The sequence below is a fragment of the Coloeus monedula genome, assembly GCF_965178545.1.
Source record: "Coloeus monedula genome assembly, chromosome: 4".
Classification (NCBI taxonomy): domain Eukaryota; kingdom Metazoa; phylum Chordata; class Aves; order Passeriformes; family Corvidae; genus Coloeus; species Coloeus monedula.
Genome location: NC_138784.1, coordinates 23,238,980 through 23,260,753, shown reverse-complemented (window position 1 = coordinate 23,260,753; position 21,774 = coordinate 23,238,980). Strand labels below are relative to the sequence as shown.

The window sequence follows — 21,774 nt, the reverse complement described above, 5'->3', positions numbered from 1 at the left end:
CAAGCCTTTTTTTTTTTTTTTTTTTGCCTGATGTTTATAAAGGCTAATAATTGGTAAAATTCATAATCTGACTACGAAGCCTTTGCACTGTATGCTAAACTCTAACTGTATGCAAACTCCGTTGGTGTTGCTGGGAGTGTTTGTCTAGATCCAGAACAGCAATTATTTTTTTTTTTTAAAAAGTGTGTTTATCCTTATTTCCTGTCTTGTATGAAAGCATATGTTAATGAGCTCTTGTCAGCTTTGAAGGCTTTTCATCATCTGCATTAGAATAAATTAACAAAATGTCTGTTTTAAGAACATGAGATTTCTGGTGTATCTTCTTTTCCTGTAACGTGTCTGTGCTGATAACATTAAGATTTGTGTGATAAGAGAACATAATGGCCAATGTAAGTTTGCGTTCTTCATGAGTTTGTCTCCATTATCTTCAGAGTTGGCTCTGTTGGTTATTTGCCTAATGCTGTGGCTAAAGAACTTTCTCAGAAGTGCTTTTGTGCAAGCAAATGTGCACGCAATGTCCATTGCACTATTTTTGCTCTGTTGGGTTTGCCTCATCTTCCTTTTTGTAGTGAATGCTAGCTTCAAAAAACAACCATTGTTCATTAATTCTGGCCTTAAAAACAGCCATTGTTCATTATCCCACACTTGGCACAATTTAAGAGCTGGAGAGTCAGAACTACCTCAAGGAAGATATTTTTACTTTTCTTACTTTTCTCCTTTTTTTTTTTTTCCTTTTCATTGGATCTAATTTTTCTCTTCCTTATGATGCATCCACCTGAAGATAAAGGTTAAGAGATGAGGGCTGTACCTTGTAGGGATTCATGATTCTTCTGGTGTCACTTGGCTTAGTATTTGAAGGTCTGTCTTGTCTTGTCAAAGCTTGTTCAATGCATGGCTGTAGGAAGGGAGCAGCAGATAAGAAATTCTATTTTATTTGGAAGTTGGTGGCTCAAAAATCAAGGAGAAAATTGCTAGAAAGGATTATCCTGGCCTTGGCACTGGCTTTGAAGAAATCTGCCAAGGCTGGAATCCTTGTTTAAGTGCCATCTGTGTCAGAATTAGAAGCAAACTGTGTAAAATAGTTCCATTACTCATTCTAAATTGCAGATCAGACCAGGTCTGATAATGTTTACAGAAGTATCCACAGCACCTTCTTTCTGGGATATAGCTACTGTTTCCACAACAGCAGAGTTAACTGGGTAGAAGCTACGTTTAAAATTGTCAAGAAGAACCCCAGCAATGTTCAGCCAGTGCTATAGCAAAAAGTCATGGTCTGGTCATGTAGCCCTGGTGGTGGAAGAAGCTAGAAATCTCAGCTGATGAAAGCAGAATGCAGTCTTCCTCACTAACCCCCATGTAAGATAGGTATGCCTGAAAAATAACAAAAAGAAACAGATTGTTTATTAAGGCTGGAGTTCCCTGTCCTCATGCTTCTGGTCTCTTGACTAATGGGTGCTAGAAGATAGATGCCATCACCACACTATTCTTCTTCCATGCATTATTGTGTATTGATGAGTCATTTCTGTTGCTCCACGTCTATACCGATTTTATCCTCAGGAAATAGTTGCACATGATGACCCAGACTATGTGTGCTGGCTGAGAGGCAGCGTGTCAAGGGTCACTTCGAGGAGCAGTGGTTTGCTTTACTCGGAATCTATCACAGTTATAGAAATCGTAGCTATTTTGATCTGCTGTTGTTTGGTCAAACTGCAAATAGCAGTGGTAACACCGGAACCAGAGCTTCCTTAAATAAGGACAACACCCATATCAGTTTAAACCTGCTTTCACTCACCTGCACTGAGAGATACAAGAAAACTTGTGTTCAGAAATAAAATAAAGTAATAACTTTTTTAAGCGACCTTCTGCTTCCTTCACAAGAAGTTTTCTGCTGATTAAAAGTTCCAGGGAAGTTGAGTTGTCACTTTGAGTTGCATCTCTCAATAGTTCCTCTAAAGTTTATCCCAGAATGTAATATTAATATGCAGAGGTTCATCATTTCACTTCTACCATTAGCTTTTAAGTTTTGTCTGCTGGTAGGCATTTGGCAGCTAAGACTTAGGACTAGGAGAAAACTAGAAATTGTTACTGAGAAATCTTCATTTAAATACAGAGAAGAATGAAGGATTTTGTTTTAGCGGGACACAAGAGGAAGAGGAGAGAAAGGGCAGAGAAATGAAGGGAAGGAATTGTAGAAATTTATTTATTTAAATATGAAACTCTGCTTACAGTTTCTAGATGGACTTGGGAATGAATTTAATTTGTCTGTTTGGAGAAATGAGTATTTCTCAATGTGGAATATAAAGTGTCACTGAATGATGAAATGGGGGGAGCAAGAAGAATTGAGAACTATTCAAATGAGGTGATATTTTCAGTTGATATTTAGGCTTCTCAACCCAGCTTCTTCTTTTCTCCCTCTTTCTGAGTCCCCTGCTGTGCCCCTGAACCTCAGTACTAAATTCTCTAGGTGATTGTTTTCCCTTCTGTCTTCAGTTAATGCTGCTGCTAATCAGTACTGCAAGTGAAATTTTATGTTCAAAAATTACTGGACTTCAGTGTATGGATCTGCTTAATTCAATATTTTTCATGCTGAAGGTGCTAGAGAGGTATATGCCACTGGATAAAAATAAGAAATGAAAACCAATTATTCTAGCATTATTAAATACCCAAATATATGTTCTTTAGCTCATGTTGTTCTTAAGAATATTAGCTTTCATTGTTTTGTTAACAGAAGGGATGTATGAGGCTTCCTGGTATTTTTATGTAAAATGAACTGACATTAACCTTGAGGCTCTTCAAGCAGCAGTTAAATTCCATATTTCTGTAGTCTCATCATTTTTCAATCCTAAGACTAGTTCTAGAGTGTGTGCCTCAGATTTAAACCTGTAGGTTTTCATTCATGTAAGAAAAATTTTCAAAGATAAATTATTGGCTGGCATGCTTGGGAATTCTTAAATGAGATAAAGATGGTTCCTACTGCTTTAAAAGGGTGCAATTGTCTGTATTTTTTGATTCCTCAATATTGAGCATATTGTACAATTAGATGCTGTTTTATCAAAGTAGAGAACTGGAGCATTGAAGAATGAGGTCCCTGTAAAGGTGGACATTTTTTGTTGCTATTATTGGAATATGTTATAACTCATGTCCTTGATCTTGATCTTCCAGAACTCTTTAATATCAACGACATTTATGGGAAATCTGTTCCTCTTCAGTGACTATTCCAAGTAGTAGAAATCAGTAGGTGATGATGTTGTGAACAGTTTTTAGTACTAGGAGAGCTGCCTGTTGATATTAACTTCCACAAAGCAAAAATGATCAGTTTAGGAAACGGCAGAAACTTTTAGTTTGCAATGTCTTCCTCATTGAGATTCATGTTGTCAAAATGGGGGTGCTACAAATGAAGAAAGAAGGGAAAATACCAGTACTGATACTGAGTGTATTGGAACATAGGACATGGTAGTGGCTAAGCCAAACCATTTGGTGATGGGCAGGTACCTTGAGAAAGAAGCAATTTGTATGGGAATAAAACTCACATCCTTCCATAGTTGCTCTCAGACATCAGGTATGAAGAAGGGAGTACAGCCACAGTGGCTTAAGTTCCTACCTTTCCTTCCAAACATTGCACTCTGCCTGCCATTTCTCTTGTTCCCACTGTAATGCTGCTGCAGCTTAAAGGCTGCCAGATTAAAAATAGCAGCTTCTAGCAAACTTCTGGGGTCATTCTGACTTACAGTGTTTAGGTTAGCCATGTAGATCCTTCGTTGTTGGAACACCTCTTTTCCACGTGAAGGCATTGCTTTGGGAATGATTCCTCCACAGCCAAGATCAGGATGCTTTCCAGCTGGTTCAGACAGTGGAGAACTGTGCACAGTGATGTCTTGCAATATGGTTATCAGCTTTGGAATTTACATCTGTACTGTTGCTATCCAGAGTCTTGCCTCTTGCTTTTGCATGCTGTGCTGGGGAAGTTGGACTTAAAATCTCAACTTGTTCATACTACTGGTTCCACTACTATCATGCCACTACTCTCAGCCTGGCACCTGAGTTATATTGAACTGCATCAAATACTAAAAGCATCTGAGGTGCTGTTTAGTAAGCTTAAATCTTGATTTATATGACTGCTGCAATGTGAATAACTGTGCACAGTTGGTGAATGGGTTGAGAAGAAAGATGTTCCTAACATTTTTTCTTTATTAAGATGAGCAAAAATAGTAATGTTGTGCCACTAGTATGTAAGGAGTGGAATCTGATGACAGTATTTTTCATATGCAGAATAACTTTACCAATTTCCTAGTCTTAGACATGTTGTGGAAATAAATCAGTAGGTTCCTGAATGCTTTACAGAGATCTTAGAGTGAGGAAAATGACAGCGTAGAAAGATAAACCCATTCTGTGACAACAAACTGATGCCGTGCAGATGAAGTGATTTGAGCAAAGTTTCCCAAGTGGTTAATCAAAAAGCAAAGAGCAGAACTCTGGTTTCCTGAGAGAGTCACTGTCCTGTGCCTTAAACAGGTGAAAAATGCCACCATCTTTGGCAAGAACTATTGCTTAATATGGTTGTGCCTTAGATGATAAAACCAAGTCCCTAATGATACTTGGCATATAATAATTATATTGTGTAAATACTCAGAATATATGTGTATCCTAAAACAAACAAGCAGAAGTTAATTGACAAATGGATAAATGACAAAATAAACAGATCATAGTGAAATTTACAAATACTCTTTGTTGATTTAGAGGCAGTGCTGTGACCAAGGGAAGAAAGGAGTGTGTTTTACTCCTTGAAAATAGAAAATAATGCAACACTTAAAGAAGGAAATAGAAAAATGCTTGAAGGAGTAAATGAATATATCTTGGTATTTAAAGGTTGTAGGTTATTGTTTGTTAAATACATGGAGTTTGTCTATGGTCAGGTGGTGCTAACAACCTAGAGAATGTAACTGGAAAATGCCGCTGCCATTTAGAAGAAAAGATGCCATAAATGAACAGTAAGGAGGCCAGAGTATCCACTGAATTATTGACACATGTTAACTGGATTAAAAATGTGGCACTTTTATTGATCGCATCATTTTATATCAGTTTTGACCCATGATGAGTAGCGGCAGACACAGAATTTGTCTGAACAGAAAGCTACTGCCATGTTGCTGGGCAAATTTGTTAAGGGTGCAGGGGTGGAGAGAATGAGAGGAACAACACTGAGGTAAATTCATGTTTGCCAGGTGTCTGAAGGTGATGCAGTTTGATAGAGAACAAATTTTTCAGACATCCTAAAGGATGTCTGAAATCCTAAGATCTGAGATCCTAAGGTCTTCAAGTTTTTCATAGTGAGTTTCTTCTTCCCTTTCTGTTCTCAGTCTAAAAATGCTGTATTACACATCAGCAGTAAAGATTTCTGGACTTGAGCTTAGTATCAAAAATTCTTTGAAATAATTAATTTTACAGCATATTTTATTCTAAGTGTTTGGGTTTTGTTCCTCAGTTTCATCTGTCCTGCAATTGGACCCTGATATGTTAAGGAAGGCGTTATGTTTTGTTTATGGTAAGATTTTTTTCTTTTCCTTTTGTCCTAACCTTAAAGTATGAAGTTGCTGTATATGAAAGTAATATGATCTGAGAAAAGATCTTGACATTCTGGTTGAAGTAGTGGAATTGTGAATGTAATACAGAAAGCAGTTATTTATTCATTTTATTAAAACGCCTGGAGGCTCTGGTTGAGACAGGGCTCACTGCATGCTGGGTGAAGCACAAGTACACTCAGTGTACCTGAAGGGTGCTTTATGGTCAGGAAGGCTGGTCTAAGCCAGCAGCAAAACACTGGTTTGTGGCTGGAAGTTTTCTGAAACAGCAGTGCCTTAGAAGAGTCAGGTGATGGTTGAGGTTGGAAGGGACTGCTGAAGGTCGTCTGCTCCATCACCCTTGCTCAAGCCACCTAGAACCAGGTGCCTAGGACTAAATCCAGATGGCTTTTGAGTATCTTCAAGGATGAAGACTCCACAACCTCTCTAGGCAACCTGTGCCAGGGCTCAGTTACCCTTACAGTAAAAAAGTGTTTCCTGATGTTCAGGGGGACTTTCCTGTGTGTTTTGGTTTGTGCATGTTGCTTTTCCTGTCACTGAACACTACTGAGAAGGATCTGGCTCTACCATCTTTGTACCCTCCCTTCAGATATTACTCTTGTCATTCCTCACTAGTTTTAGCTCCAGGTGGGCTCTGGCTTTCCTGACTGCATTTCTTCATGCTCAGGCAGCGTCTCTGTACTCTTTCCAGTCTACCTGTTCCTGCTTTCTCCTTTGGTATACTTTCTTTTTGTGTTTGATTTTTGCCAGGACCTCCTTTTTCATCTCTATAGGCCTCCTGGTATTTTTGTGTGACCCCCTTTGAGATGAATGTTTCTTGAGTTTGGAGGAGGTAATCCTTGAGTATCAAGCAGTTTTCTCTGACCCCTGTTTCGCTCCAGGGCCCTATCCCATGGGACTGTTTTCATGCAGGTTCCCAAAGAGACTGAAGTCTACTGTCCTGAATGCCAGGACTGTGATCTTGTTTATTTGCCCTTCTCCCTCCTATTGGTCTTGTGAATGCGACCAGGGTCACTGTAACTTAAGGCTGTCTGTGATCTTCATGTCCCCAAGGAGCCCTTCTTTTTTAGTAATTATGAGGTCCAGCACAGAATGTCCCACTGTTGGCTCCTTTATCACTTGGGTCAGGAATTTATCAGTGCTCTCTGGGAGTGCTCTGGATGCTTCTCCCTGGGTTGTCCTTCCTGCCCATACCAGAGTGGTTTAAGTCCCCCCCCGACAAGGACCGGGACCTGTGAATATGAGGTTGCTGCTCCCTGTCTGTGCTGCTCCACTTGATTTCCTGGCCAGGTATGCTGTAGCAGATGCTCACTCACTACAGTGTCACCTGTGCTGGTCTGCTCTCTAATCTGTGCCCATAAGCTCTCACTTAGCTCATCATCCATGCCCAGACAAAGCTCCATGCATTCTGATTCCTCTCTCATGAAAGGTGTCTCCACCTCCAAGTCCTTCTGACATGCTCATCCCAAAGAGCCTGTATGCCTTCTTTGCAGCACTCTACTCATGCAAGCCATTGCAACGTGTCTCCATTCATCCCAGCAAGATCATAACCGTGAAACTGCACACAAATCTTGAATTCCTCGTGTTTACAATATTGATGTTTATTCATGCAAAAAATAAATTCCACCACGGAGGGAAGCAATTCAGATAAAAGCACTGTTTTTGCCAATATAACTGCGACTAGTGTGGCAGCTTCTGCTAGCCAAGTGACATCAATCAGCAGTCAGTCTTCACACCATCAACCAATATAGCTGGAGTGTCAGAAATTCCCCAACTCAAGAAAGCACTCCTGCCCAAAAGAGCTTAGAAAACAGAAGAGTGCGCTGAAGTGTTTGAAAACTGATAGTTTGTACTTTCTGCTTTTTAAAATTTCTTTTTAGGCTGTCCTTTAATCTCAGTAATTTGTCATTTGAGTAATGCTTGCTTATTTGTTGGTGGCTTTGTTTGTTAAAATGCCTTTGGAAAAAATACAGTCTGTATTCCTGTGTTGGGATCTACTGAAAGCAGCAACATGGGACAGTTCTGAAAAAATCACTGTAGTTCTGGAATGCAACTGATTTTTCTCTGTTAGGTTGCATTTTTTTTTTAATTGGGGTGGTATTTTAAGTATATTTTTATATTTTATTTGAAAGTGATAAAATAAAACATTACAGTAGTATTTAATACCAAACCTTTAGCAGGATTGAGACAAATCCCACTGCACCTGGCATGTGATGGTAATTTATGAAGATGAAATGTATCTAACATGGCAGGAACTGAGTCATTCATCACAGATAGCAAAAAATATAAGTATCCTTGTGTTTTTTGTGTCTCTTTCTTTACCTGTATTCACCATGCATCTCTGAGTTTGTGATACAACTATTTTGATCACCAAGAACTCGTATTTGGTCTGTTTTGAGTCAGGTATGGGGATCATTTTTAGGACTTGGTGTCTTTGATTAATCAGAACAAAGTGGAATTTCTGGTGAAGTTTTAGTGGATTGAGCACTGGTTTTGCAGCAGGTCAGAGATAACACTATTAAGACAGAGAAGCATTTTCAGGATCTGTTTGTAATATTGATTTCTTTCTTTCTAGTGAGAAATAGCCCCAATTGTTCAGGTTGTCTCAGATCCATTTTCAAATCCTCATTACTTTTAGCCAAGGAAATTATTACATGATACTCTAGCATGTTTTCAGTTAGATAGTCCTGTGAAATGCTAACCTGGAAGCCAACTTCCATGTTTTTCTGCTGACTGGAGTTTTTATGTGGGTTGACTGAGGTAACCCTGTGCAAATTCCCACTAGTAATCAAACCTGCTGAACTAGGCTGAGCAATGGGAGGACGTGAAACCTGTGCTTCTTGCTCCTAGTTAGCTTCTGTTCCTTTCTCAGTATCAGGTTCAAGCTCCTGATTTTTCAAAGCCCTTCTCAAAACCTGAGTGGCAATGTTTCTGCCAGGTTCACAGGGCTTCAAGCTGGGCCCTTAATGAGCTGGACATTAAATACTGAAGTGAAAAACTTGGCCGTTCTCGCTTTACTTTCTCTATGATCTCCCTGAAATCAGTGCTGCTAATAGTGAAGTGAGTGAGGTACTAACAGTACAGATGAAGACCTGTCAGAGTCCTGCTCTGTGAGTTAGCTCACTATCCATCAGCTACCAGTGTTTTCTGTGGGGGAATACTGGCATACATATTGTGGTGTTTTGGGATGGCATGGAGTTCCCCAAAGAGATCCCAACATTGATCTACATTAGTAGTGTTTGACATCCCAAATGACTATGAATGTAGCAGATAATGCTTTGTGATGCATCTTTTTGCATAAGACTTTCCTATTAGAGGTGGCTAAGGAGCCACACAGCACCCTAGAAAAAGAAAATGGAATTCAGAAGAGCATGCAATGAGCAAACTTTAACAAATTACATTTTTGTGTCTACTGTCTTGACTCTACTGTGGCTTTGGAAAGGCAGTAATGGAAGCTGCAAAGGAAAAACACTGTCTTAATAAGAATATAAAAGCTTTTTGAATGGTGGTATAGAATAAAATAGATGTTGCAGGTTTTATTTGAAAAGAGCAACAGGAATTTCAGTGGAAAGAGTATTAGAATTGAAATTAAACCAGGTCTACCAGAATCTCTCAATATTCAGTAGTGTAGTGTTTCTTTGTTGTTATAGTACTGCAGAACCTGTTTTGATGCATCACTACAATGGAAATGAAAGCACAGCTTACAAAATTAAAGTATCATCCATCCATCCATCCATCCATTTTGCTACCAACTTCTGCATCCTCTCTTCTTGCTTCCTTTTACTGAAACAATGGTTCTTTTATGTCTTGGCATGTTAATATTTGCAAAGTGTTTTTGAAAGCTGAAATGCACAAGAAAGGTGCTAAGTATTCTTGCTTTCATTTGGAACTAACTTTCATTCAAGATGTTCTTGCCATGGCTTATACTTTGTGTGAAAACTGGAGGGGATGAAGTGATCTTAAGAATTTTGGGCTTATGGATAGCTTTTGCTCTAATTCTGTTGCTCAGGAGTATCTTTTTGATGCAGGCAAGATCTGTATTCTAGAAGCAGCTTTGCTAAGGGCTGGCATAGGAGTGTATCTGAGATTGTTACATCAGAATGCAGAATGGGATATGCTTGGTGCATTTAATTCATGTCTCTGAGCATCACTGGATGTCCAAGGTGCTGTTGTACTTGGTAGGGTTTTTTCTTTTCTCTCCCTGCATGTCTGTAGCTATCAGACCGAAGTTTTGGATTCATAGGTATTTATTTCTTTAAAAAAACCTGAATATTCAAATAAAGTAGAGATTCTCTAACCAGACTTGGCACAGTTACTGTAAAATTTGTTGCCATTGTGAAACTACAGATGGGAGGAAGAAGTTCTGCAGAAACCAAATTAGAACACTTGACATGTCTAACTGTTTGTCCCATGTTTATATTTATATATTAAACTGAAAATCAGTGAATGCTCCGGATCTATTAGGAGTATCTTCCTTTGAGGTGAAAATGAGTACGAATTGTTACATAGTCAAAATTCTCATCTGCAAGGTCATTAACTCCTATGAAATTATTTAGGATAAATGGTGATCTGTAGGCAATTTTCAAGGTTCTTAATTGGCTAGGAAATGCAGACTCACCTATGTTATTTTTATCTGCATGTGCATCTTAAACATTCAGGGGTTGACAAACTGAAACAACTGATTTTAAACAAAGTATAAACTGAAACAGGTCTAATTTCTGTAAATACAACTTAGGAAATTGTATTAGGCATATTGACAAGCCATTGAGGCTTGCTCCAACTATGTAGGAATGTAACAGCATGATGTCTGTCAATTTGAATTTTGGAACAGGACTTGAATACATGATCCTGAAAAGTTGCAAGAACTGTTTTCTTTGGCCCTGAGTGGTATTCATTACCTCTTGCCTTCAGTAGTTGTCTTTATTCAAGCGTGTTGTGGTTTAGAAATGGTATTCCCCAATTAAGTGTTCTCACTGAAACACTCCGAAAGATGTGGTGCTTGCTCACTTTGCCTTTTCCTTCCCCCATCTGGCAGGCTGGGGAGGAGAATTGGAGGCACAAAAGATAAAGGTCACAGATTGAGAAACGAACCATTTACTGTTTCTTATTTTCTTATTTCCTTGCTGTTTACAAAACAGCAAGAAAATAAGAAAATGAACAGTAACAGCGACAATCCTAATGATAGAGTGTCCGAGGAAGAGGTGAATGTACCCAGCTGTTCCCTCTGCCACGGTATGGTACCCTGGGAAGAACCCCTTCCTTCATCCCCAGAAAATGACCTGAGGTGGTACAGAATAACCTCCAGTTCCCAGCCATGCCCCTCCTGGCTACTGCAAAAATTAACCCTGTTCTGGCTGGAACCAGGACAAGATGCATATTTACTTACCAAAGGAAGGTGGGTGGATTGCTTCACAGGACAAATGAAAGGCTTAGATGGCATTATATCTCCATGTCTTTTATGGGAAATTTCATGTCATAAGAAGCATATTTCCTCCTGTACAAATGTGAAATTGTGTTGTAAATGAAATCTCTTAATTACTGCTCAGCTTTGCTAAGCTTTTCACATTAGTCAGCAATTGCCTTGCTGAAAAGTACCATAATTTTGAAGCAGAAATTTAGGACTGAAGATTTCCAACCAATTCTATTTTCCTCATCATTAAGAGAATGGTGGCTTAGCAGTCAGGAAGAAGAGCATTCTGGTTTTGTAAATAGTATTCAAGTTTTCTCGTATTAGTAGATTAGAACAGCATGCTCGTATTTCTCCTACACCTCCTGACTGGCGCTCTCACTTCTGGTTTTGCTTTTAGGTTTTAGACCCCACCTTTCACTATACTGCTTCATGTTTTTACTGATCAAATTTTGATCCACATTTTGGATCAAATGTGTGTATGTGTCTCTAGGAAAGAGCGCTTGCCTTGAGACCAAAAGTTTGCAGTTTCTTACTGGGGGGAAAAATGGTTGATAGTAAGATAGGTTTTTGGATTGCTTTTATTTCTGTATTCTGAAAAGTATTCTTAGAAATTGAGAAGTGTATGTGTCTGTAGTGATGTTTGTAATTCTAACAGGGGTGAGGTGGCATGATGACCCATATAAGATTTGTGGGCTTCTTGGTGAAATCTTTTAATTGTCCACTTAGGGTTGCACAGTGTTGATTTCTCATTGTATCTGGTCCAGGTTAAAATCTGAACTTGTATGCTGTATAATTTGAGCGTATTTTCTTAACTCAGGTCTTCATTTTGACTTGGACTGTGGTAAGTTTACACACTGCAGTCTGTAATGAATATTATAAATAATTGTCAATGAAAGTGGTGGTCTTATTTGGGAGTTGATGACTCCCTTGTTGCATCCCCAAATGTATGGTGCCTGCTGATTGCTGTACTTGCCTGTTTACTCTGATTTAGCCACTTGTTTTCCTTAATGGTACCTTTGGGTTTTGTGAGAACCTTTTGAACAAGCATAGTTTCTTGCATAGATATTTGCACTATGGTGAGCACAGCAAGAACCGTGGGTCTTTGGTGGTGCCTGGCAACCACAGTCCATGGTGCCGAGCATAGTGCTCCGTAATTGAAGCATACACAGTTGGACAGGACTGGCAGAGCTCATTAAAAACAGACTCTTACATTAAGTTTTACTGTGTGTACCTTTTAAAGCTTACCCTACACTCTCCCTTAACATGGGAGAGGGTTTTTCTGTTTGCCATTCATAACTATAGGGAACTCAAGCCTTCAGATAGCAAGTGTAGTAACAGCTACAATATAAAAATAAAGGTGGAGGTACTAAAAGCAAAGAGGGACGATGCAAAAGCCATTCGGTAATTCTCTGAGATAATGACCTTAAGCCACACATCCTTGTGATTTATGCACTTGTTTTATTTGTTGTCTTGGACAGAAAGCTTTGTCACTGAAGAGATTTGATAATAGCCTGTTCAGTATGATTGTAGTCTCTTGTATTCATGTAATAAAATGTAATTTCGGACCATTTATGGGTTTAGTCATCCTTGCTGTATGCATTTCACCTCTGATTTCACTTTCAATAGCTTAGGTCAAGCTGGATAAGGACTTTCTGCTCACTTAGCTCTGTTCCATGGTGATACTACATAGACATGTCTTCCATTTTGTGCTTTGAAATATTGTAACTTGAGTAAGATACACATACACTGTACCTGCGGTGTGTGTTATGTGTAGTTGGCATATGTGAATATAGGTTGGTAAAACTTGCAACTTTGTGTACTTTTTACAAATATTGCCACCAGTAAAGACCTGTATTAGGAGTAGCAATCTTAAGCAGAAGAAAAATTGCAAAAAATTTCTTTACTTTCCAATTTCACTGCAGCCACAGTTTTATGGTAGTAAATGTTGCAGTAGTAGAATCTATAAAGGGTGGAAGTGAGTTCCAGATCTTGAGGGACCCAGCTTATTCCAAGAGACATGCACTCGAGTAGCTGAGGAGCATGTATGTGGAAGAAAGGTTATATTCTGGAGCAGGGAAGAAGGAGATTGAGAAGTTGCTAATCTGTATTGCTGTTTTTGAGGTGGAAAATCTATTTGAGAGGAATTTTTCTGGGAAGGAATTTATTCTGGAAAGAAGTACAAATGGCGCTTTTAACTTGCTTTTTCTCTGACTGTGCATCTTCTCACTGCATTAAAACATTGCCTTTGTTTTTAATCCATAACCTTGTGATGAAAAAGGTTGTTCTAGTGCTAGTCTTTTATGTCCTCTAAACTGAGTTGGCTTCCCTGCTGTGACTTCAATAATGCATCATTTCCTAAGTTCAGAGGATTTGATGTGTTTAGGGTGAATTTGTGACTTGTTGTTAGATGGTTAAAAGGAAAATAGCTGTAATGGATTGGATGCAAAGCTGCTTCCCCAGCTTCTCTCCCATCCCGCCCACTAACATGCAGAAGCATCTGTCTCTCATCTCCTCTTTGCCTTGTGCTATGTGCGAGTGCGTTTTGACAAACATTTCATGAACAGAGATCTTTGAAAAACCTCTGAGACAAACCAACAGTGGTGAGAAAGGCAAGTAGTTCTGTCTTACTAGATAGCTCCTTGTGCAATAGAGGGTGATGCTATGGCAAATAAAAATATTTTTGTAGTAAATGTTACTACAGCATATGAACCTGTCTTCTCTAGCTCTACTGAAATACAGCATCTCTCCATTTATAACTGTTACTTAAAACTTGAAAAACAATGCAGGGAATTTTGGCTGATATTCCTCATATAAGTTAGAAGATGCTTTTTATGTCATTTCATGAATGTGTATTCTGTCTTTTGAATTATCTGAATGCCATGTAAAAGAGGACATTTTCCAGTTGAAGATTATGACTGTGTTGTGCTTTATTTTTAAAATGTCACACTTTTTGTGTTTGCAGATAGAAATGATGACTGAAATATTTTCTGTATCTTGAAGAAAGATTGATGATGGGCAGAAACTCATAGTAATTTAAGAGTAGTTTTCTAAATGTGTAGGATACATGTATTGCTTTATTATTTGGATCACGTGTGTGGTGCTTTCAACTTGGGAGCATAAAAGTGTGCAAACCCCTACTTTTAATTTTTTTATGTGAACTTGCTGCAGTGATTTTGCTTGTTACTTATTCCAGTGGTATAAGGAGGTTTTTTAGATAACACATCTGGAAAGAGTGAAATAACATGTTCTGAAAACACCCCCAAATCTTTCGCAAGTAATGCTACAGTTTCCAGCATAGATGAGTAAAACAGTAAGAGAATGGCAGCAGTGTAAAACCAAATACTTCTTCTTGTTCTTCAATGTGTGTCCCTCTGCACTGATATGCCAGAAGTATGTTACTACTGTACTTGTATTTTGAATCAATTCTTTGCTTGCCTGTACTGTTGCACCTTGAGTTGGAAAGAGGTATTAAGTAAATTCAATCCCACTTAAAAAACAACCAAACAAAAGGAAATTGAGAACAATAAAACTCATCCTTTTTCAGGTACCTGAGAGATTTATATATTGTGAATACTTTGTCAGCTTCTTGTGGAGGTTCTCTCTGCACCAGAACAACCCGTTCAGTGTGTTCCAATCAGAACAGACAGTAGAGCTTCTGGCCACAGAACTCCAGTGGAACCAAAAGTGGTCCAACTAGACAGCTGAGCTACTCAGAACCTGAGCATTCATGTACCTGGCTAGGAGATGTCACTTTCAAATTTAAAGGAATTGATTTACAAATCCATCCAAACCCCCTGTAACTGGATGAAATACTCTGCCTTGCTTCACTGACAGGCTTACGAGATTCTTTAGGGTACAGGTGATTTCTGTAAGAAGAAATCTTGTCATCGTACCAAAGCCTAGGGAGAACATTTTGTGGCCTTTTCTAAAATGATGTAGTTGTAGTTTGGTTTAGTTGACTTCATACTTCTGTGTAAAAAGAAGGTTGTCTGAAGGTTTGACCACATACATGTGATTCGACTTTGTTTGAGGAGAAGAGATAGGTAGGCTTCCTCATTTATTTAGGATTTTTATTCTTTGTATATGCACTTCACTGTTGTGTTGCTGTAAGATGCTTTTTGCTTTTATTAATTTATTTTGACACAGGTTTTATATTCAGTTTTATTTCAATTTTATCCAGTTCTGGTTTTCTGCTTCTACAGTTGTAATATTGAAGCTGACTGTTGTCCAGGATCTATTTCCCTTTCTATTGTCCATCTTTTAAAACAACAGCATGACAATAAATTGTGTAGTGTTTTGTTTTCCCCCTAGGGGTGGTTGCAGAGATTAGCAGGACAATCAAATAGTAGGGGAAAGCATCTGGAAGGTAAGACTTTCCAGATGGATATCCTGTTGAGATATAATAGGGGACATGATTGGTATTTTTGTTTTGTTTTGTTGTTTAGGAGTGTAGGGTGTAAAAATTTTGCTCTGCATTCCTTAGTCTTTTCATTTTTCCTTTTTTTCTTTTTTTTTTCTTTTTTTCTATTCCCCCCCCCCCCCCCCCCCCCCCCCCATAATGAGATGTTTGCTAATGCCAGAGAAATCAATCTGAATATCTGGCCTGATGATTCAGACTGTAGAATTCCAACAGCTATTCCTGTCTACAGGAATTTAAGAGTCCATAAATAAAGATTAAGCTATATCTAATGCTGAGATTTTCATCTTTATTTTTTAGATTTTGAGTCGGAGAAGGTCCCACATTTTATAGTTTGATCACTGATGGCTTTGTCTTTTAATATCAGTTGTGTTTCCTGTTTTTTTCCCCAGGTATTTCTGTAGGAAGCCAATTGATCAGTGTTGGCTAAAAGCACAGACCATTCAGAAAACAATGTACAGATGCCAACTGACCTAGAGAAAATATTTAAAGAGCATGAATCAGATCAAAAACTATGGAAGCTCAAAAGATTGGAGGGATAGCTATACCTGTACTGAGGTTAGTAGTAGCAAATACTGAATGGCACAAATGATCTCTGTTTTTCAAAGAAGCTTAAGAATATGGTAGCACATTTTATTAGTAGTTCTTTGAATAAAGTAGGTCAGCTGGAATAAGAAAAGACTTCACATTTCTCAACAAAACAAAAGGTAACTATATCCAACAGATATTGGGAGAATGGGAGCCAGCTAAAAGTTTCAAATTAACTTCCCTAGCAAGACTAAATGCTGTACGCTACGTGAAATTCCTCTTCCCCACCACCCTTCTAAAATTCCTTTTTTCTTTCTGGCTAGCCCAAGACTTAATATTACCAGTAAAAGAACATTATCATCCCACATGATGACTTAAAATTGAAGGAAAAGCACAGTTAATGTTTCAGTACGAGTTCTTAACATCCCTTTATTGAGATTTAAATGAAAAAATTGCATCCTATATCTGGAAAGAAGTGAATTCTTTTTCCCTGTAAGGCTAACCCTTTCTTCTCTACCCCAAGCATTAGCCTGATATTTTTCTGAACAAAGTGAAAATCAGTAACTGAACTTGGCCATTCTGCTCCCTTGATAACTACATGGTCCACTGTTACTTTCCTGCATTGGCAGCATTAAGTTGCAACACAGGTCCTTTTCTCCTTTAAAATTTCATGTGAGTTTTCTCTGGTATTTTATGATAATTGTTCCCTTCATTTATATGGTTGCCTGAGTAATCTTTATAGGAGCATGAGAGAAATGAGAGAAGGAAGACTACCAGACTGGCTAAATCCCAAAGCAACTCAGATTTAAGTGTTCTGTTTTTGGGGTAGGCATCTGACTAGAGCCACTGTCAGCTGACATCTGGGGAGTGTGTGATCAGCTTTCAGCCATCCCTGAAATTCCCTATGGAAGCGGAGATCAGGGTCAGTATCAAGTTCAGAAGATCAGTACTGCTCTTCTGTTACCCGCAAGAGGTTTATAACTGGGTAAAACTGCACTAAGGCACATTTCTGTGGCATTCCCTTCAGATCCACTGATGACATTGACTACTTCTTAGCGCTTTTAAAAACTTCATAGTGGATTAAAAAGCACACAAGTTCCTCCTTGAGCTTTTCATTCAGTGGTCTATTATGGAAGTCTTTTCCCTGTCTGTCCTCTGAGCACACCCATGACTTTTGGTTGTATTTGTGAGGTATTTTTCCTAGCAATGACAGTAGATCTCTAATGGAGAATTTTTTTTCCCCAAAATTGATCTCCTTCTACACTAAACAATTGCACTGCTCATATTCTAAGAATTTTTATTTAAGTTAATCTGCATGTGAATGGAAAATATTGAGCTGGTTTATGTTTTATGTTTAAAACTTCAGAGGGCTGATGAAGAACTAAGTTTGTTTCATAAATGGAGTAACTCCTGGACCAAGCAAAAACTACTCTTTGACATGTACTTTGTCCTCATATGTTGTGTGCTACAGCCATTCCATTTATTACCTCTCTCATATATGAGAGATGGTTCACTAACTTACAGAACAAGGATTGCTTTGCATCTTTCTATTAAATTTGCAAACACAAACAAGGAGAGGGGTAGATTAGTTACTTCTCCATAAAAGCTTCACTTTAAAAAAAGTTTAGAACCTCAGTGGCTGTGAATAAAGCATTTTTTCCTTTTTGTTTTTGGTTGTTTTTGTTCTTCTTTTCACCTCATAGAGGCTTAAAAAATAATTACTTGGTCCAGACTTGGGAATTCAAGAACAGACTGCTACATTAGCATGTTTGGCCATGTTTTGCTTTCTCTTGCCAAGAATTGTTTTTCTATCTATTAATTGGAGCTGCTGCTGTCTGTGCCAAAGTAATAGTGATTTTTACATGCAGAACCAGCATACCAGTCAGTAATTAGCCACAAGTTCAGAGGTCTCCTCCCCAGTGTATTGGTAAAGGCTCACAACTAAAGTACTGCCATCATCTCATGCGTTCTGTTTCAAGTTGTTATTAGAAGCAGGGGATAATTCATGATGGTACTTCCCTTGTGAGTGAGTGTTAGAACCAAGTTAATCAGCACCATAGCTTAAAGGAAGGTGGTCTGTTGGGGCGACAGCCGGCCTGGACACTGAGTGTGTAAATATTCCTTATGTTCCCGAGTGGGAACTTGTAAAGGATTCTTGTAAAACACGAAAGGAAGGATATGTTTAGTTCATTGTGCATTTTTCAACTACTGATAATATAAGTTTCATAAAGTTGATAGCTGGTGCTGTCAAATTTTAGACTGTAAATCTTATGATCCTGCTTGAATGACCGAAGTGTTGTCCACTTGGATAAACTGTCCTTACTAATTTCTTCAAAATACCAGGAGCTGCAGGGGGATAAGCAAGTTTGCACATGTATTTTATGCCCAGTGGAGAACAAAGTGAGGTGGTTACTGCCATCTTACTCTACAGATTATGTTGTTTTAAAATCATGTCCAGACCGCCTTTATGATGATTTCAGGCTGTTTAAAACCTGAGATCCCTCTATCAAGACTGGTATCAGTGCACGTCAAAAAAGTGATAGATAACAGCACCCTTAGACATACTTGGCCACTGCTGGCATACAAGTAGAGATTTGTAAAAGAAATACTAAAATTTTATGAGTTTGGTATGAGTACAGCATGTGTGTGTAAGCACCAGCTGGACCAAGCAAAGCAGTTAAAAGCACAGGAACAATCTACTTCCATGTATACTATTGTCTTGAGATTTGCTTTGGAAGCTTTTGCTGATTCCATTAGAAAAAAAAATCCTTTTCCTTTTAGAGACATTTAAATTTTCTTTGTTTTCTTGATCTTCGTAATCAATCCGTCTGTTTGTGAACTCTTGACCATCCATAGTATGCAAACCAAAAAATCTGGCAGACAAAGGCTTGCTTTGCTTCCTTTTGTAAATTTTGTGTCAATCAAGATTTTAAACTAATCTTTGGACTTTTTGTAATGTCAGTCACTGTCATATGTGACCATGTTTGAGGGTGACACGTCCATGTAATGAAGTCCTCAAGAGCCTTTCTAGAATTTTGTGCCTTTATCTCATCTTTGTTGGGGAAAGGGTTTTTGCTTGGACTTTTTGGCTCTCAAGTGTGTAATTGTACATTTACAATCTCTTTTTTGGTCATCTTCTGAGGTTTTCTAAATGTTGTGGTTCCTAATGGTGTGGAATAAAGGCAAAATCAGTGCTGTCTTCTTTGGATGGCAAGTACACAGCTAATTCCCATGAATGTGTGTTTTATTCCTGACTGTTGTTATCTATGGTCTTTTTTTTGAAACTTCTAGTAGCTGGGGGAAATTTTACTTTTTTTTTGGTAGACCATGACAAGCTCAAAGATGATGAAACAGTCAGTGGTGAAGCTGTGTTTGCCCCACTGCCAGCCCTGGAAGCAGCAGCAGAGGTAGATTTGGGGAACTCTAAGAGACACTCCCTTGCAACTGGGCTCTGAACTGACAGTAGGCAAGTCTTTTGCAGGCAAGAAGGCTGCTGTGTTCTGCCAAGCCTGAATAGAGGTTTTGAAGAAATTGCTTCCATTTTCTGACCTAATTACACTTAATTGTGATAATTTTGCCTGGAAGTGACTGATGCAGGGATCAATGTGATGTTGCTATGTTCTCATCGTGGAGAAAAAGCTGTTTCCTTGTAGGCTGGAGGTTGTACAAAAGGTTTCTGATGGCATGTGTGTTTGACTCGTATGATCTTTAGAAATTTTTACCTTTCCAGAACACGATACAGATTGCTGTAGATAATAAGGGTTTTTTCGCTAAATCTCTTTACACTTTGCAGTAGTTCCAGCAAGTACTTTCTCAAATTTTTCTTAGTTTATTCCTTTAGAAATGTAGACACAGATGGTGGAGAAATACGCCTATAGTAATTGTTCTATCCTTTAGGCACTGCAAGAGAGGGCTCTGATTGAGCCATGGGACTAAAAGCAGCTCCAGGGTCTCTATTCCCTCACATTTCATGTTATGTGACAGTTACCCACCTGCACATTGCAGGAGAAAATGTGTGCTGCTCAGCTTTGTATAGCGAGCCTGTTTCTCTCCAGATTTCCACACAGGGGACACTACTTCAGCGATAATGTGGGTCAATGTTATGGACACCTGAGATCCCAAGTTTGTGGCTGACAGTCTGTGCCAGAAATGAGCTCTACTGCTAAAAATGGCTGTTGAACAAATGAACCAATGTCAAGCTATGAGAGAGAAAAAATCAGTTAAACGAAAGAGGGTAATCAGTGGTGAAAGTTCTTGGATGTTATCCTCTGCTTTGTGAGGGCTTTTTAAAATTAATGTGTACTGAAATTTATACAAAATAGAGAGTAAAAGCGACCTTGCCTCTGGAGTGTTTATGCTGAGTTCAGCATGGTAAAATTCTTATCTTGGGGTTTTTTTTAGTATTTTGGTGCCACTAAAGGAAAAATAATGAAATTAGGAATCCAGTAGCAATAGAGGTACTGCATCTTAACTTTTGTACTGTCAAGTTGCTCAAAGATGTGTCACATTATAAAACATGCAAGACCATAAAATTAAAACCGAAGCACTTTAGGAAATAGAAGCATTAAAGTTGCCTGTGTGGCTGCTGATTTAAACATGTTGTGCAGGCATTTCCTGGAGGAGATAGTAAGCAGATATTTAACCTTACAATATAACATGACTTGACAGCTTGGAACTTTATTGGAACATATTGCTCTGAAGAACATTTTGACACAATCAACCTCTATGGTACTTCTCAGTCAGAAATGTAATTTTCTATTTTACAGGCTGAAATAGTTCATTTGGGCCATTTGGTGGCTGTGACTCTAAGGCATGTCTTTTCCTAAAACATCTTGAGACACCTGAAAGATTGGCATGTTGATTGACCTCACTGGTTAGACTGCATGTTGTGTGAAGAGAAGTGGTCATACAAACACTTGTTGCTCAGTGATTCATGACAGGAAATGTATAAAGCTCAACCAGTAGCAATGAAATTATATAAGTGGTCTCCTTATGCCAGATTTAAAATTGCAAATCATGATGTAACGATGTGAATGAACTCAGAGGGCAGGGAGACAGGTAGCATAGAAAACCCCTCAGATTTGGGATTTTGCCAGAGCTAGAAATGAATGGAAACAGGACCTTGTGTTCAAGGTTGTGTTTACTTTCCAACCTCAGTCATCATGTGCGCTCTCTAAAATTAGATAAGGAAGCCTTTATTACTGTCTTCTGGAAAAAAAAAAAAAAAAAAAAAAAAAAGGTTGCTATCACACTTTCTCCTCTTTCTTACACTTTTAAAGACTGTTTAAATATAGAATTGGTATACTGGTTGGTCCTGACTAAGCACTCCAGACTCAGGCCTCTTTGTGGGTCTGGCATAGTAGGAGAATTTCTCTCTCTGCTTGTTATCCTGAGCTGTTTAAATGAATTGTAAGTGTGCAGAACATATTACTAACACTGGGAAGAGCTGAGTAACCATCATGGTCATTGCTACATCAAAACTTTTTTTTATTCTGTAAGAGGTATATAAACAATGTTCACTACTAGATTGAAATGGTTTTTTTCTTTGGTGGTGGTGGTGATGGAGTCAGTGGGAAGAGGAGTAATGCAAGTGGTAAAATAAAAGGCAAGGTAGCTCTTTAAGAAGGGCTGAAGTTTGTCATCATCTTGATCTACTCAGTGCAGGGCTGCACTGAAGAGCTGAGCTGTTCTGCAGTATTAAATGCACTGTAGTGTTTCGAGTTCTCCTGGAGGAGGCATGGTTAGCAGTGGGAGCACATTTAGAGAGAAAAAGTTGAGTTCCACTTGTTCCCTGTATTCATGCCTCACAGAACTATGAATGTAAATGCTTTTAAGTCCCACCT

General features: G+C 38.6%; 1 protein-coding gene across 2 annotated transcripts in view; it reads left to right on the top strand.

Moving 5' to 3' along the window:
* LARGE1 (LARGE xylosyl- and glucuronyltransferase 1) overlaps nucleotides 1-21,774 on the top strand; it is a 280,076-nt gene that overhangs the window by 3,486 nt on the left and 254,816 nt on the right. The gene's annotated exons all lie outside the window — the stretch shown is intronic.